Raw genomic sequence first — 16107 nt, forward strand, 5'->3', positions numbered from 1 at the left:
TAATTTTTTGAACACTAGAAAATTAAAAACCAGGGTTAACCACAATCTGGCTGGAAAATCAATTTGCATTTCAGCTTCTGAGAATGCAGCCTCTTACTACTTTTGCAATAAATAGACTGAACCTACTATCATGCCATTCTGCCTTTGTCAGTGTGGTATCACAACAGTGACTGAACACAGGTCCTGAGACGAATTGTGAGGGGGTGTGTTTTCGTGGGAGGAGGCTGACACGGGGTCTTAGTCCACCTTTCTCATTCTCCATCTCTTACTAACCTGGAGCTTGCTGCCTGGGGAGACTCACTAAACATCAAGCCCTGAGGACTCTCCTGTCTCCACCCCTCACCCCAAGCCCTAGCACTTTTTAAACCTGGGGCTGGGGATCCGGACTTCAGTCCTCACGCTTGCATGGTGAGCACTTTACCAACTGAGCCCTCCCCAGCCCCTCAATCCAAAATTTATCTGGACAGGCATAACTGCTCATGGCTCTCATCGCAGCAAGCGGCACATAGGGCAGAGGCCATGGCCTTCCCCCGGATGGACCAGTATCCAAACACCAAGCAGAAGTCCATAAACGATGCAAGAGAAAAACGTGGGAATTTTTAAAATTTAAATTGAGATCTCTAAGTTAGCGACCTGACATTATGAAAGACCCCCTTCTGACAAAAGGAAAACAAAAGTATCAGCTGAGAGCAAACTTTGTCAGGAAGTGAACCTCAGGGGAGCAGACAGCCAGAAGCCAGGAGGTTTCTGATCTACTTTTGGACTTCAACCAAGTGGATAATTTTTTTGAACCTCAGTTTCCTCATCTGAAAATAAAGAATAGAACTAGACAAATGAGGCCACGGTAAGCCACACAATATACCCACTAATGGGTAACTCAAAGACTAGCCTACCTTTAAATTAAAAGTTACACCATATAATTCTGAGTTCCAGGCCAGACCAGTGTACACAAGTTGAAGCTCACTGGGGCTTTAAAGCAAGACCCTGTCTCCAAAAAAAAATTAAATGTGGTTTAAATGTACAAGAAGGACTGTTTGTTTTGCTTTTTGTTGTTTGACAGTTCTTTGCAGTATGGCTGGTTTGGAACTCACTATGTACACCAGCCTGGCCTTGAACTCACAGGCTGGCCTTGAACACACAAGGCTGTGATTACACGTGTGCACCACCGCACTCAGCTTGGGGAATGAACTAGCTATGAATGCTGCCAACAATCCTTTGATAATGAAGCCAACGGGCCCTCCTCTATAATTTTCACAAGCTTGATCACTGGGCCTCCTTCCCCCAACCAATCACCACAACTTCCAAACTAACATGAAGTCAGGCTCCTTGGAGCCTGGCAACTTCTGGGAAGAAGTTCTTCAGATGGACAGAAAGCACCACCAGCGCACCAACCACACTAGGGCATGGCACTACTACAATCTGGGATGGGGGAATTATCAGGCACTGCCAGCCCAATTCTGTTGGCTGATTGTGGTGAGATGGCTCCGCAACTTGGGGCTGAAAACAATCTTTCAACTATAGTTTGTAGCCAGGAACCAAAAGGCAAGGGAGATGTTACCAGAGAAAGAACTGAGCAAGGGTAGTCAACTCTGGTGAGCACAGAGAAAGGATGTGCTTTCCACAGAAAGCTGAATTTATTTACACTAATTATGTATTCAGGCTCTCAGCTGGAGAATCTCAGTTAAAATGCCAGGAGGTTCAGAGCCCATTCACAAGCTTTTCAGAATACATGCAGTTGCCATGGTAACCCTGACATTATATTTCTTGGTGTTGGACATATAAAATTACCAACCATGATGCATTTAATACATTTTGGGGTCACCAATTTATAGCAAAACCAATCTGAGTTTGGCTTTAGCCTCCCTCTTAGCTAAAAAAAGAGGACCAGCTGAAGGTAGCACCCACCTCATCCATACATGAGCACGGAGCCCCACACTTGAGAAAATGATCTCTGAGGATTTTATCTGGGGAAAAATTAAGAACTCAGGAAACTGGACTTTATCATCTATCATCGTATGGCTGGTGATATGACATATCCTAAGCCAGATCAATGAAATTGTCATTGTCTAAAAGAAACAAATCTTATAATCTGTATCTACATTTCTAAGAGGTAAGCTTGTTTATTAGAAAACTAAAGTAAAAGAAAACCCTTTTCAAAGAACATCATGAGTAATTCATTAGAGGGCATTAGTCCATGATAAATAAGACAATTCTTCAAATGTCTTTAATAAGATACAAAGTTTTATTTTAGATTCAGTGGAGATCTATTCCAATTACTACTATGATTTGGAATATTCATAAGTACTTAAAATATATAAAAATGCATGATTTTTAAAGTCCCTTACCTTTGTATAACCCACCATATGAACTCATAGATGAAAATCAAATTACCAGGCACAAACTGCAAAGGCATCTTCAGTTTCACATTCCGAGGAAAGCCCACTGCACCAGAAATTCAGAGCTGCTGCAGGACAAGCCTGTGCTAGCCAAGGCACTCACAAATTGGCTGCATCTAATCACAGAAGCATGGGTCCTGAGGCATATTAGACCCACCATCTCCTCCTGCAACTCACCGGCGGCGGCAGCAGTCAGAAGGGGAGCGGGCAGCTTCCATATTACCAGGGCTTTGCTAAGCGCTGCATTGCAGTCTTTCTAAAAAGCTACCAGTCTCGGAAGCAAAGGCGCTGGAGACAGACTTCTCAGCAGAGGCAGCTGCCTTTGGATTCATGAAGATTTCTTTTTAATCCTTAAAAAATGTTTCAAACTTCTTTAGGTATTTCTGGATTTCTGACCTGTTTCTTAAAGCTGGGTGGTTTGTGGTCTGTATTGGGGTATGGCTGGGACAACTGATTGAGCCAGGAGAAAATGCTGAAATAAATGAAATGTACAGAGTGACACACAATCTTTACTGCTCAAGCTGCCTGTGAGGACTGTGCACATCTGCTATCAAGAATGACAGCTTCCAGGTCCCTGCTGAGAAACTATGAGAATAAACACAGCTTTCATTACAAAGCACAACATGGAAAGCATGTCCAGCTCCTGTACAAGTTGCTTTCACCCCAGACACCCAGTATCCTAAAAACCAGTATGTGCTCAGAAGACCTGAACTGTTAAACCATTGAACACACAGTTTCCTAATGATTTTTACTTTGCATTAATTAACTTATTCATTCACTAAATCATTTGGCGAATGCTAACTATGTACTATATGTAAAGGGATGTTAATGACACCTTTACCATTTTGATGGTGACAGGCCATCCAGTAAGAATGCAACTGAAGAACAAGTTATTCCAAGTGTGAGGACAGCACACCACAAGGAGAACAGGAGCTACTCTGGGGATCCAGACAAGGATCAGGACAAGGTCCTATAAGAAAGAAACCTACGGTGGAGCTGAAGGAGTGGGCTAACTGCGAAGAGCAAGGATGAGAGGATGCATTCTCGAGACAGCTCTGCATCCCTGTATGAGAAAATGGGTCTCAGCAAGGGTTTATGAGCTCCACTCCACTGCTAGGGCCTGAGTTCTCTGTCTTAGTTAGGGTTTCTATTGCTGTGATGAGACACCATGACCACGGCAAGTCTTATAAAGGAAGGTATTCGACTTATAGTTGCTTACAGTTCAAGGTTTAGTACACTGTCATCATGGTGGGAGGCATGGTGGCTGGAGTTGCTGGAGAGTTGCTGGAGAGGTAGCTCAAAGTTCTACACCCCAATCAGCAGACAGCAGGAAGAGAGTGAGACAGTGGACCTGGCTTGAGTATCTAAGACCTCAAAGCCCAACCCTAGTGACACACTTCCTCCCACAAGACCACACTTCCTAACAGCCTAAGAGTCTATGGAGGCCATTTTCATTCAAACCACTACATTCTTCTAAACTCACAGCAGCCCTGAGCCCTGAGCAGCTCTGTGCGCCCACAGCTGACAAGGTATCAGAATATCTATACTGTAAGGCATACACTCTCTCAACACTCCTGAGGATTAAGTGGGAAGGCCAGAATGTGAACCTAGCAGGCAGAGGGCAATCCTACCCTATTGCCCTCAGCAGGCTGGTGGTTTCTGGTGATTCTGGTGAATGACCCCTGGAAGGGATTCCTGTCTGCAGTGGCTTCTGTGCAGGCGTTCTTTGTTCTATTTTGTGTCTGGCCTCCTCTACCTTGAACAGGCAGTAGGTCAAGGACTGGGTGAAAGAGTAAACAACTGAAGCTCTGCTGGCCACGCCCACACATCCCTGCAGGCATCATGAAAGCACACCTTCTTCACCTCTCTTGTCCACCTACCTGTGCTTTATCCACAGGCTCCAAGAACACTTCCAGAAAAATTTCAGAAACTCCTTTCCCATGCCCCGCAGCAAGGCCCCTTCAGTTGTCCCAAAGGGTTAGCACACGGTGCTTGTGACATGCCCATGTGTACTGCTGCCATTTGCAGAAGCCACTATCAATCCCACTCACAGAACTCAACTGCTCCATGTGAGGTTGCTTCTAGTGCCACCCTCACCTGACAGAGAGGGAAACGAGGCACAAGGGCCCTAAATTATGGTCCAAGTGGGAGCCAGTATTGAAACCCAGGGTCTTTCCTGCTTGTATGGGCATCCGCAGGGGTTGATTATACCAACTAGAACAGAGGATGTTGGCCTAATGGAAAACAAAAACAAAAAAACTTTAGTTCTTTTTTCTTTTTCTTTTTAGTTTTTCGAGATAGGGTTTCTCTGTATAGCGTTGGCTGTCCTGGAATTCACTCTGTAGACCAGGCTGGCCTCAAACTCAGAGATAATAACAAAATCCCTAAAGTACTGGGATTACAGGTGTGCGCCACGGCCCCCAGCTAAAGAATGTTTTCTTATCTTCCTGCTCTGTTGTCTTTTTCCAGGCAAGCTACAAATAAATGAAAACAGTCTCACCACAAGACAACGTCTGGTCAGCAATGCACCATTGGAGAGCTGTGTCCCAGGACCACATTCATAGTGTGTGCTGGCTGTCTTGAAGTGAGCACTCTATGATGTTTAACCACTGGCACATTCTGCCAACATCTCTTCCATCTTCTTGGGATGCATGACCGTTGATTTGACTCAACAGTAAATTGCAGGCTGACCTGGAAAATCTCACAGCACGTAGGCAATGAGCAGAGACCACATGAGGAAATGTCTTTGTTATCACTGTGCGTTAGAGACTCACTGGAGTATTTAAACCCTCAGAGCTCTCATCACACACAGCTGGGAAAATTCAGGTGCCACTTTGGGCACTCCCTACTGAAGTCCCAGTAGAGCTCTACCTTTCAAGTCAGGGATCAAGGCTTACACTCTGTGGTCGTCTTAATCCCACCAGCTATCGTCAGTTGTAGCATAGCAGCTCAACTTCTCCACTGAACTGACCAGCCCAATGCAGCCCAATGCCCCCCCAATGCAACCTGACTGGGATGTCCCCACAGGGTACTGCAGGGACTGGCCTCAGTTTCCTGCTCTGAAACACAAGTTAATGTCTGTAAAAACTGAAGCCAATTATGCATGTCTTATATCAAGACTCGTGAGCCTCCTGGGGACACGTACGGGTTGGAGCCAACAGCTTGTCAGTGTACAGTACATGGGGACGGAAAACAAAGAGCGTCTCACCTTGTGGCCCGCTGCTGGGGAGGCCTAGGGTAGGGACATTCAGTGTGGGTGTGCCTGGGCCCACAGGTCTGTGCTGGTGGCTCCCTGCTACCTGTACTCTACAGAGGGCTCCAACAGAGGAACAGCTTTCCAGGTGTGCCAGCACTCAAGCAGTGCACCTTCACTTCAGCTCTGTGTGCCACCACCTGTGGCAGGAAAGCAGCTCCCGACCCTCTGGTCTACACGGGAGGTAGAGCAGAAAGGGCCCTCACCATGCTGGTGAGCTGACTCCTCAAACCTGCTCCTATGCTAACCCCCACGCTCCTTGTCCAGGAAAGGAATGAGGCATACACTATCAACACCATGGAGATGACCTGACTTTCAGTTGACAGTGGGTGTAAAGGTCAGGCTGTCTCAAAATGGAGTCCAATTGTCCCAAAATACAATTGGAAAACTGGGTTATTTTTTCCAGTCTAACTTGGTTTAAACATATGAGAGTCCTTTGAATGACCACAGTAAGACCCACCCCTTCACTAAACAGCCATACTGAAATTAACACTCTAACTCAGGCAAATTATTATTAGTACACATTTATGTGGACTGGATATGAATTTATAATTCCTAGACGGAGGTTTCATTTAGATACTTTAAAAAATGATAAAGGCGGTTAGAGACATGGCTAAGTGGTTAAGAGCACTTGCTGGTCTTTCAGAGGACATGGGCTCAGTTCCCAGCATCCACACAGTGGGCTCACAACTACGAGGCACTCGATGCAGTGCCACATGCATGCAAGCAAAACAGGTGGCTACATAAAGAATAAAATGTACTGGGAGGTGGTGGCGCACGCCTTTGATTCCAGTGCCTGGGAGGCAGAGGGAGGTGGATCTCAGTGAGCTCAAGGCCAACCTGGTCTACAGAATGAGTTCCAAGACAGCCAGGGCTACAAGAAGAAACCCTGTCTAAAAACAAAAACAAAACAAAAGCAAAAAAAATGCATTGCTACTATCTTATAACTCCAAACCACAACTCAGTTACAAGATTAACCCAGAAAAAGATAAAGGAGTCAGTGGCACACTGCCTGAATAGAAAACACATAAAATCTGATTCATGTCTGTCATTCTAGCACTCGGAAGGGAGAATGAAACAAGCCTGGGCTACAAGAAGCTCTGTCTCAAAAAGCAAAACGGAAGGCTTCAGAGACAGCTCAGCAGTTAAAAGCACTGGCTGCTCTTGCAGAGGACCAGTTTGATCTCAGCACTCACCCGATGACCCCACCATCTGTAATACCAGTTCCAGGAGATCTAACGTACACACATACATCCAGGCAATATACTCATATACATAAAAACAAACAAACAAACAAACTAAATCTTAAAGAAACAAAAAGAAGTCTTAAAGAAAACAAAACAAGACAAAAAAAAAAAAAAAACAAACAAAACCCTCAACCAAAATAACAAACAAAAAACCCAGCAACAACAACAAAAACGAGCCAGTTGGTAACTTAAGTGTAATTTTGTAATTGGCTCAAATCATCATCACAATAATGTGCTTCGACTTTCTGGTGGAGGAAAAAAAAATCACATCTACTCACAACTCAGAATGAGTCAGCCAGTGTGCTAAAATATTTTACATAATGGGAAAATTTATTGTGACCTGAAAGTTCAGGGTTTTCTCATTAAGTTCCCAGAAATTTCAGATGTAGAGCTACCTCTGTGTTAAGTTAACTGAGGCAAAAATCAAGAAAAAAAACTACTTCAGATACTCACACTTTTGGTCCCATACACCAAATTCTTTTGTGGCTATATTCCTAATTATTCACATTAGTAAATTAATATTTTTAAAACCTACTTGTTGGTAACACAGATAATTTAAACTTGGTTTAGACACTATGTTGCTTGCTACTTATCCCTGCAGTGAGGCAAAGTAAAACCTTGAGATGGCTTCAGATTCTGTTTTCTGTTTCTGAGACAGGGTCTCACTACATTGCCCAGAATGCCTCAAACTCACCATCCTCCAGCCTCAGCCTCAGCCTCACAAGTACGAGGGTTATAGATGCATCTAGCACAATGCCTGGCTACTGAACAACAAAATGGTGACATGATTTTCCAAAACTGTGATCCCATAAGAAGTGTCAATAGAGCCTTCCCATGGTGCTTCACCGCAAAGCCATTGTTATGGAGACTCCTGTGATACTGTAGCCACTCAGCATTCCACAAGCTGGCTCCATCATTTCCAGTACCAATGAAAGCAGATACTTAAGCAAACAAAGACATGGAACGTTTCTGTTCTTTTTTAGAAGCCATGTCCATGCACAACACAGAGACAGGCACTCCATACTACACAGCTTACTGTGCACTCAGAAAGTCAAAGGGCGATCGTCTGCACCACATGCACAGCAATCCCATACCTCTACTCTGGAGGCTAGCTCCCAGGAAAGAGTAACTGTAACGCCTATGGTGGAGGCTGTTCCTAGGCCCATTTTAAACAGTTACTATTCTGAGACAGAACCTCACATAACCCAAGTTTGCCTTTAGCATGACATAACAGAGAATGACTGAATTCCTGATCTCCTCCCCCAGAAATGTTGAGATTACAGTTATCTGCCATTCCCAGCAAGACTCTTTACCCCAGCTGAATAAACTGTTTGCAAGTATTAACCATAAAGTCACAATGGCACCTCCTTATCCTGGCATCATTACTTAAAAGTCAGAATGCACAATAAAGGGAAATTCTGTAGTGTAAACTACTTTTTAATTGTGTGTATCTGTTTGATGACAAGGTTCTATCTAGGATAGTCTACAATATATGCTATATTCACTAATTTTCTTCAGAAACTTAAAAATTCCAAACTTTAGGATACCTACTCATAAAAAGTGCAGTTAAAGAACTGCGGTTCTAGAGCATTCGGCAACAGCAGGACAAGCTCTGGCTGAGACATGATACACTAGAGATGCCAAGGACAACATGAGGACGTGCACTTTACTGGCCATGAGACAGTGCCAGTTTATGTTGGGATATACTGGGATAATATTTTTGTGCACTGGGTAAAGGCTGTAGTCTTCAAATGTTGATTCCTGTACCAGCAGAGAGCTGTGTACTGGCCAGACTTTGGTATTGTTCTTTCCATGAAGCACCACCTACCTTAGTATTTTGTAATCCCTTCTGATTGGTTTAATAAAGAGTTGACAGGCAACAGCTAGGCAGAAGAGGAAAAGTGGGACATCACAGCAGGGATAGAAACTGAGGGAAGAATTGAGAGAGCAGAGCTTAACCAGCCATGGAGGAAGTTGGACATACTGGGACTGAAGAGAGGTAGCAAGCCACATGGCAAATATACAAGCTAGTTGGAAACAAGCTTAAGCTACAGGCCTAAGCTTTCCTAAAGAATAAAAGGTCTCCATGTCATTACTGGGAGCTGGTGGGTGGAGACAGTCAGGCAAAAGTGTATGTGTGTGTGTACCTGGGAGATGTTGGTTATATCTGTACCTGGCTGGAGAGACCCTGAATGAGGAGGCTGCACTGGTCTCATACAGCTATTCCTAGTACAGGACAGCAAGGAGAGGGGCTGATGAATCACTAGAAAGGAGCTGTCAGAGAGAGGCATGGAAGGCCTCTCCAGGCCAGACAACTGTGATGATCACAGACTACAGTGGGCAAAATGTGTGCCAGAGCAGGTAAAACCTCTAGAGAGCCCAGGATAGCCCAACTTGGAGGCACCTGGAGTGGAGAAGCATGTTCGTTTGGGAGGTGGTAGAGCAGTTAGAATTTCTGTGGAAAGAGACAGTCTCACTATATATAGGCCAGACTGGGCCTGAACTTGGAATCCTCTCTCCACCTCCTCAGTGCTGAGATTACAGGCATGCATCCCAACAACTAGAGTTTTAAATTAAATTTTAACTGCCAATGAAGAATGTATACATTTACAGATTCAAACAATGTCTTGGTATATATGTTCTCACTGTGAAAAGATTGGCATACCCATCATGTCACCTTTTTTTTTTTTTTTTTCCGTTAAACCATTCACTATCTATTCTTTTAGCAACTGCCACTATTAGTAACATGGCCATGGAGGAATCTTACAAATACTAAGCTAAACATTCCAGATGCATTTTATATGTATTTTTGAAAGTTGGAGCAAGGTGCAGGGTTCCCAAGTGCTGGAGAGGAGAAAAATGAGTCACAGGGGCACAAAATTTCAGTTAGCATTGAGACTTGATTAATGTGATAAAAGTAAAGGGCTACTGACCTAGCTACGCATATATGGACTAATTAATTACTAACCAAACCCCCTTCAAGCCTCTGTCATGTTATCTTTCAAAAGGAACAAGGACAGTGTGGCAGTCCAGTCACTCACTGTATTCCTTCCCAGTGAGGAGGGAGATGGAGGTAGGAGGATTTGGAGCTCCAGGAGGGCCTCTGCTATGTGAGACCCTTTCTCGAAAAATAAAAGGAAACAGGCCAGATATTTTCTCTCTGTGACTTGCTCTTGTTCTCGCTCTCTCCCTCCCTTTCTTTTTGGAACTTGCTCTGTAGACCAGGCTGGCCTCCAACTCAGAGATCCACCTACCTCTGCCCCCCCAAATGCTGGGATTAATGGTGTGCACCACTACTGCCCAGCTAGCATTTTCTACTATAAAGGCTCCAAAATTTTAAGACAGGGTCTCACTGTATAATCCAGGCTGGTCTTAAATTCTAAATCTTCCTGCCTTAGCTTCCTAAGTGCTGGAGTTACAGGCATGTACCACATCAGGCTAGACTTCAATGGCCAGGGAAACTACTCACATTAACTGTTTAGAAAGAAAAAAAAAAAAAAAAAAAAAAAGCAAGGTTTGCCAACAACTTTTAATCACTGCTTTGTATTAACTATTGTAAACTATAGCTAGGAACCCTGTACTTGGCTCACCCAAACCTCCTGCCAGAATTAGGAGCAACAGCATCTCTATTAAAAGTGAGAACACAGAAAAAAAGAGCCCCTAAAATTGTCCACATGGAGCCATGCACTCTGTAGCCTCGACAGGACCCACTCCCTTCACATCCTTACCTGGGGTTGGGGGACTCTTGAAAGGCCACTGTAGCATGTCATGCAGACCTTCCCCAGTGCAGAATGAAATGGCTTGCCAAACAACCATTAAGATGCACAACTGGAGGGATATTTGGAGCAGCTGCAAAAGCTCTATTAGGGATAACAAAATGGGTAAGTGAATCTCAAAGTCTTTAAGGTTAAACACTCACTGGGGTAAGATTTAATAACACAGCAACAGACTACAATAATGAAGTGACTTCTCAAACTTTTCCATCAAAGCACCCCCAAGGCACAGGACACAAAACCCTCCGGGGAAGCACTTTGAAGCAACTCAATTGACATGAATCCCTACATTTTTTATTAAAAATTCACAGTTTACAATGAACTGAAATATATCCCCTCAAGCCCACCCCTCTGTCATTCTTACCCTCTTGGAAAAAGAGGCAACAGGGAGATGTTCTTCCCTCCCACTGGCTGCCAAATGGACAGCGTGCCTTCCTGCTGTACTTGCTCTTTGTATCCTCTCCTCTCCTTCTTGTTCCACCCTCTTCCAGCTATGAGCCACAACTCTCCCATATCCAATGACCACATCAGCATCTCCAACTAAGCACTCAAAAGGCTCTTCCAACGTAGTAGGTCAAACACTGACCTCAGTACCCTCTTCACTCTCATCTGTCTCTAGCTACCCCTGCTCAGATAAACAGAACCACACAACTCCTCAGACAAGAAAGGCTCCCCTTTCTTACATGCCCAAAACCAAACACCCAAACAAGCACACTCTCACCTCAGAGTTTTCACACTTCCTGCTCCCTCTGCCTACACCTTTCTGCTTTCAGGTCTTCACATGCGCCCCTTGCCCTTAGCCCATTCAGTCCTGACTCAAACACCATCTGCTCAGAAACCGGGCAAATGAACCAAGAGAGCCAGCACTGCCCAATCTAATCACAAACTGCTTCCTTTTCTTAGTGCCGCCTTTAGTATGAACTGATTTACTGCTTGTTAACCAGTCCTTCATTCATCAAAAGATCAACTTCAAGAAGACCAGAATTTGGACTCAGTAAATTGTTCCTAACCCTCATAGAGACTCTACACATTTAGTGACTCAATGCAGAGCCTTATTTTAAAACCAGTTTTTTGTTAAAAATGAAAGCATCCACAATTTTTTTAGCATTAGGAAGAGACTATATGACACAGACCAGTCCACAAATATGTTTATTCAGTGTCCTGAAAGCAGTCACAGGAGGCTGAAGACCACAGCACTATGTCAAGTAGAGAAAATTGGAAACAACCTACATGTCCAACAATACAGAACTTAGTCATGAAACCATGGCACCACCATTACATAACCAACCACATTATTAAGAAATACCTCTGGCCCTCAACATTAGAAAAAGAACTACAGGCAAGGAACGAATGCTGAAAGCAGGAGAAGTGTCTTGCAGGGGTTGCTAGGAGAAGCACAGCAATTGACTACTCAATACCAAACGGTCAGTCCAGAGCATATATAAATACAAGTAACATTATACAGACTAAGCAGGTTATACTTGTGTATTCAAGAAAATACACAAACACATGTACACACATGTAACAATTAAAAAAATAGAGGTCATGAATTTGAAAGAAAAAAAGGGCCAGGTGTGATGGCACTTTTAATCCCAGCACTTGGGAGGCAGAGGCAGGAGGATCTCTGTGAGTTTGGGACTCCAGGACAGCGAGGACTACATATGTGGTGAGACCCTGTCTTGGGGAGAAAAAGAAAAAAAATTTAAAAAGGAAGAAAGGGGGTATATAAATGAGAGGGCTTGGAGACCGAAAATAGAAGAGGAAAATTATGTAATTATGTGATCTCAAAAAATTTAAGAATAAAATGATAATTAGAAAAGAACACTTCTAAAGGACTGGGATGTACTTCAACAGTATATCACTTTCTTACTGCACCCTGAATTCTAGCTCCAGCATGTGTTGTGTTGTATTGTTTTGTGTTGCGTTGTTTTTCGAGACAGGGTTTCTCTGTGTGGCCTTGGCTGTCCTGGACTCACTTTGAAGACCAGGCTGGTCTCAAACTCACAGAGATCGAATTGCCTCTGCCTCCTGAGTACTGGGATTAAAGGTGTGTGCCATCACACCCAGCTTGTAGCTTTTTTTTTAAGGTAAAATTTCTGTTTGACAGAAATGATAAGAACATATTTCTGTTTATTATTATTATTTATACGTGCACATATATATGCAAAATGCATGAAGGTCAAAGGACAACTTTTGAGTCATTTTTTTTCCTTTTGCCTTTACATGGGTTCCCATCACCAAACTTTCTCCAAAAGCACCTTTACTCTCTACGCCATTTCACTACCCTACTATTCACATAATTTTACATCTTCTACTGGGCATATTGAAATAATCTACAAGATTATTTAATGAATATTATCTAACCTGACATAATATTTCACGTATCTTTAATTTGAGGCCTTTGTTTATTTGTATCATCTGTGCCTTATGAAGCCTACTCTAACAGCTGCCACAGTCTGCATGAAGACCCTGTTCAAGGCCACTCCCACAAAGGTAGCTACAGAAGGTGGTGGTTCCTCTATCAGCTTCTCTAGGGAGAAACTTGCCATAAGTGACTATAAAGGCTCTGTCTTCAAGACATGGCCCGTCACTAAAAAAGTCAGACCGTCTCCTGGTCTGACAGCACCTTTTCTTCCTCTGAAAGAGCAGAGCCAGCTGCACAGCCGACACACCACCATGGATGCTCTACACACAGAAGCAGCTAAAGCTGATAATGAGTTCAGCAAGAATATTTCCATGTGTCTCTATGTTCTCTCAAGCTCCTCAGTTTATGAAATCACTGAGAGCCCAAAACTAGCCTTCATAGTTACCAGGTATATATACATGCTATACAGACATAATGCAGGCAAATACTTTTATGTATATACATAAAATTAAACATTAAAAAAATTGAACCATAAATCATCCATACTTGGTACACAGTTTCTAGACTATACAGAAGTTTTTAAAAAGTTAAGGGTGAAGCCATAGCTCAGTGGTAGAGTGCTTGCCTAATATGTGTGAGACCTGAGGTTCAGTCCCCAGTACGACCAGAAATAAAAATTAAAAAAGGTACTGTATCAAAAGATTGAAAAAAAGAAAACCTAGGATGTGGTGGAGCACCCTGTAATCTTAACACTTGCAAGATGGAAGCACGAGGATTAGGTGTTCAAAGGTAACTTCAGCTATAGCGCCAGAGTAGCCTAGAATACAGCAACCAACCATTACACTTACAATGTGTATTTTCCCAGTAGGAAAATTACCTTCAGTATCTCCAGCTCCTTTTTATAAAAGGTCTCTGTGTGTGTCCACCCAAGACCTACCTCTTAAATCAATCTGGAAATTCCTATGACCTACAAATCATCTTAAATGTCTCCCAGTTTCTTCTCTCTGAAGCCCCTCAGGATTCCTGTATCAACTGTATCTTGTTCTCCTCCTTTAGAGATTTCAGAATGCTACAGCACAGCCTGTCAGAAACAGGGACAAAACAAAGTGCCTCTTTGTCCCTTTTCAAATCCTACCCACCTAAGACACTGAGCCAAACAAGTACCATTTTAAGCATAGACTGGACTGTGCACTGACATTCTAACACAATGGCACCACACATTTGAGTTAAGACTAAAAGATCAGCAGAGGACATAAATACAACACCTCAACTTTGTTGGCAAAGCGATTTGCACGCTGGAGTAATTATGGCAATGCAGTGTCTTGAGTTTTCCGTTTCCTTGTTGGTAATGAGAGAGGTAATTTCAAAAGCCTCTAACATCACACAACTCCATTCTGAAGACAGGAAGAACTACAGGCCAGCTGTAGGGATCAGAGAAGTGCATCACTTTCCCCATCCCTCATCACTTAAGCCTCGGTTCTTTTCATACTCCAAATGGTGAAGAAAAAGAAGATGACAGAAAATCCCCTTATGCAAAAGTCCCAACTCTGCGGGAAGGAGGGTGGGTCCCTGTGAATCATCCCTCCTCTACTGAAAGGTGCCAACAGGTAAGTGGTTTTGTATCTGAAGAGGCCAACAGCCAGGGACACAGAACCGAGGTGAGGGAAGAATCTGAAGCGCTCCTGCACTAAGCAAATCAGTAGACCTGAGTGCAGGTGGATAAAGACTCCACAGGAAAAATGAAGCCATGGGCACAGCAGTCAGGCTGAATGAAAATGGTGTTCTGGGCAGGAGGACACATCATGAAGACAGGCAGGACTAGAGTGGAGAGAAGTTAAGAGCACAAGCATGACAAAAGGGGTCATTTCAACTGAGGGACCAGACTGGTGAGAGTAGCAGGGTTAAAAACAGTACCAAGAACCAAACAGAAGGGAAGAGGAGGGGTCAATGAAGAACCCTAGCAACTGCTTCTGGACAGAAAGGAGGCAGGAAAAGACAAGTGAACACCCAGGTAGTCTTTGCCTGATCACTCCCTCTGGAGCTTGTGAATGAAACAATTCCTTCTTAGGGCTAGACAGATGGCTCGGTGGTTATAGCAGGCTGCTCTTCAGAGGTCCAGATTCAATTCCCAGTACACACTGGTGCTCATAAGTTTCTGTAACTTCAGTGCCAGGGAATCTTGATTCCCTCTTCTGGCTTCTGGAAGTGCTGTATGCACATGGTACACAGATGCACAAGCAAGCAAAATACCCATACACTAAAATAAAATAATAAAATAAAAAAATAAAATAAAATAAAACAAAATAAACAAAAAACCATTTCTCCTACAGATCCCAGTTAGCTGACTCCTCCCAGATCAACTGTGTGAAACGTTCATTTGATCTGTCACAACCCTGCCAATACCCCTCTACTCTCTGAGTGAGCACTATACTTTTTGTCCTTCATAACGAGCTGTCCACATGACTTCCTGAACATGCTGTACTTAGGTGGTGCCTAGTACATACTCAGGGCTCTAGCAATAGTCCAATAGCAAAATTCATGGGTATAAGCTAAGAAACACACATTTGGGGAACTTGGAACCACAGATGGAAATTTATTATCTTTCTAATAGTGCCTACTCAAAAATTCCCATTCTACTAAGCTAAGTTTTGCTCAAGACTACACAATCTTAGCCGAGAATATCCAGGTGAATTTACAGACATCTGGGCTTCTATCCCAGGCACTCTAACCTCCAGTTCCCTCTGCTAATTTAATTTTTTTTTAATTTTAGTTTCATTATATATATGATGTGTATCTGAACACAGGTAGGTATACATGAGTGCAGGGGCCTGTAGAAGCCAGAAAATTTAGATTCCCCTGGGGCTAAGAGTTAGAGACAGTTGTGATCCACCCAATTTATGTGTTGGAAGCTGAACTCTGTTAAAAGAGCAGCATGTGTTCTTAAACGCTAAACCATCTTTATAGCCTCCTCCCCACCCCCTACCAGTTTTAATACAAACTCACTCCAGCTCTGCTATATTAAAAAGTTTTAATGCTGAAGTCATTTAATGACTATAGATGGAATTTTCTATCA

The 16107-nt window shown here is 43.3% G+C and overlaps 1 protein-coding gene across 7 annotated transcripts in view; it reads right to left on the reverse strand.

Annotated features, from left to right (window-relative positions):
• Positions 1 to 16107, reverse strand: part of Traf3 (TNF receptor associated factor 3) — a 102823-nt gene that overhangs the window by 61016 nt on the left and 25700 nt on the right. For 6 of the 7 annotated variants that reach the window (XM_055592864.1, XM_055592863.1, XM_055592869.1 and 3 more), the window contains exon 2: positions 10625 to 10756. The gene's annotated coding sequence lies outside the window, so the exon portion shown is untranslated. Of the gene's footprint in view, positions 1 to 4896; positions 5088 to 10624; positions 10757 to 16107 lie in introns of all 7 variants that reach the window. The other variant, XM_055592865.1, reaches the window with a different exon arrangement.

The sequence above is a fragment of the Psammomys obesus genome, unplaced genomic scaffold (assembly GCF_907164565.1).
Source record: "Psammomys obesus unplaced genomic scaffold, mPsaObe1.curated_primary_1811, whole genome shotgun sequence".
NCBI classification, from domain to species: Eukaryota; Metazoa; Chordata; class Mammalia; order Rodentia; family Muridae; genus Psammomys; species Psammomys obesus.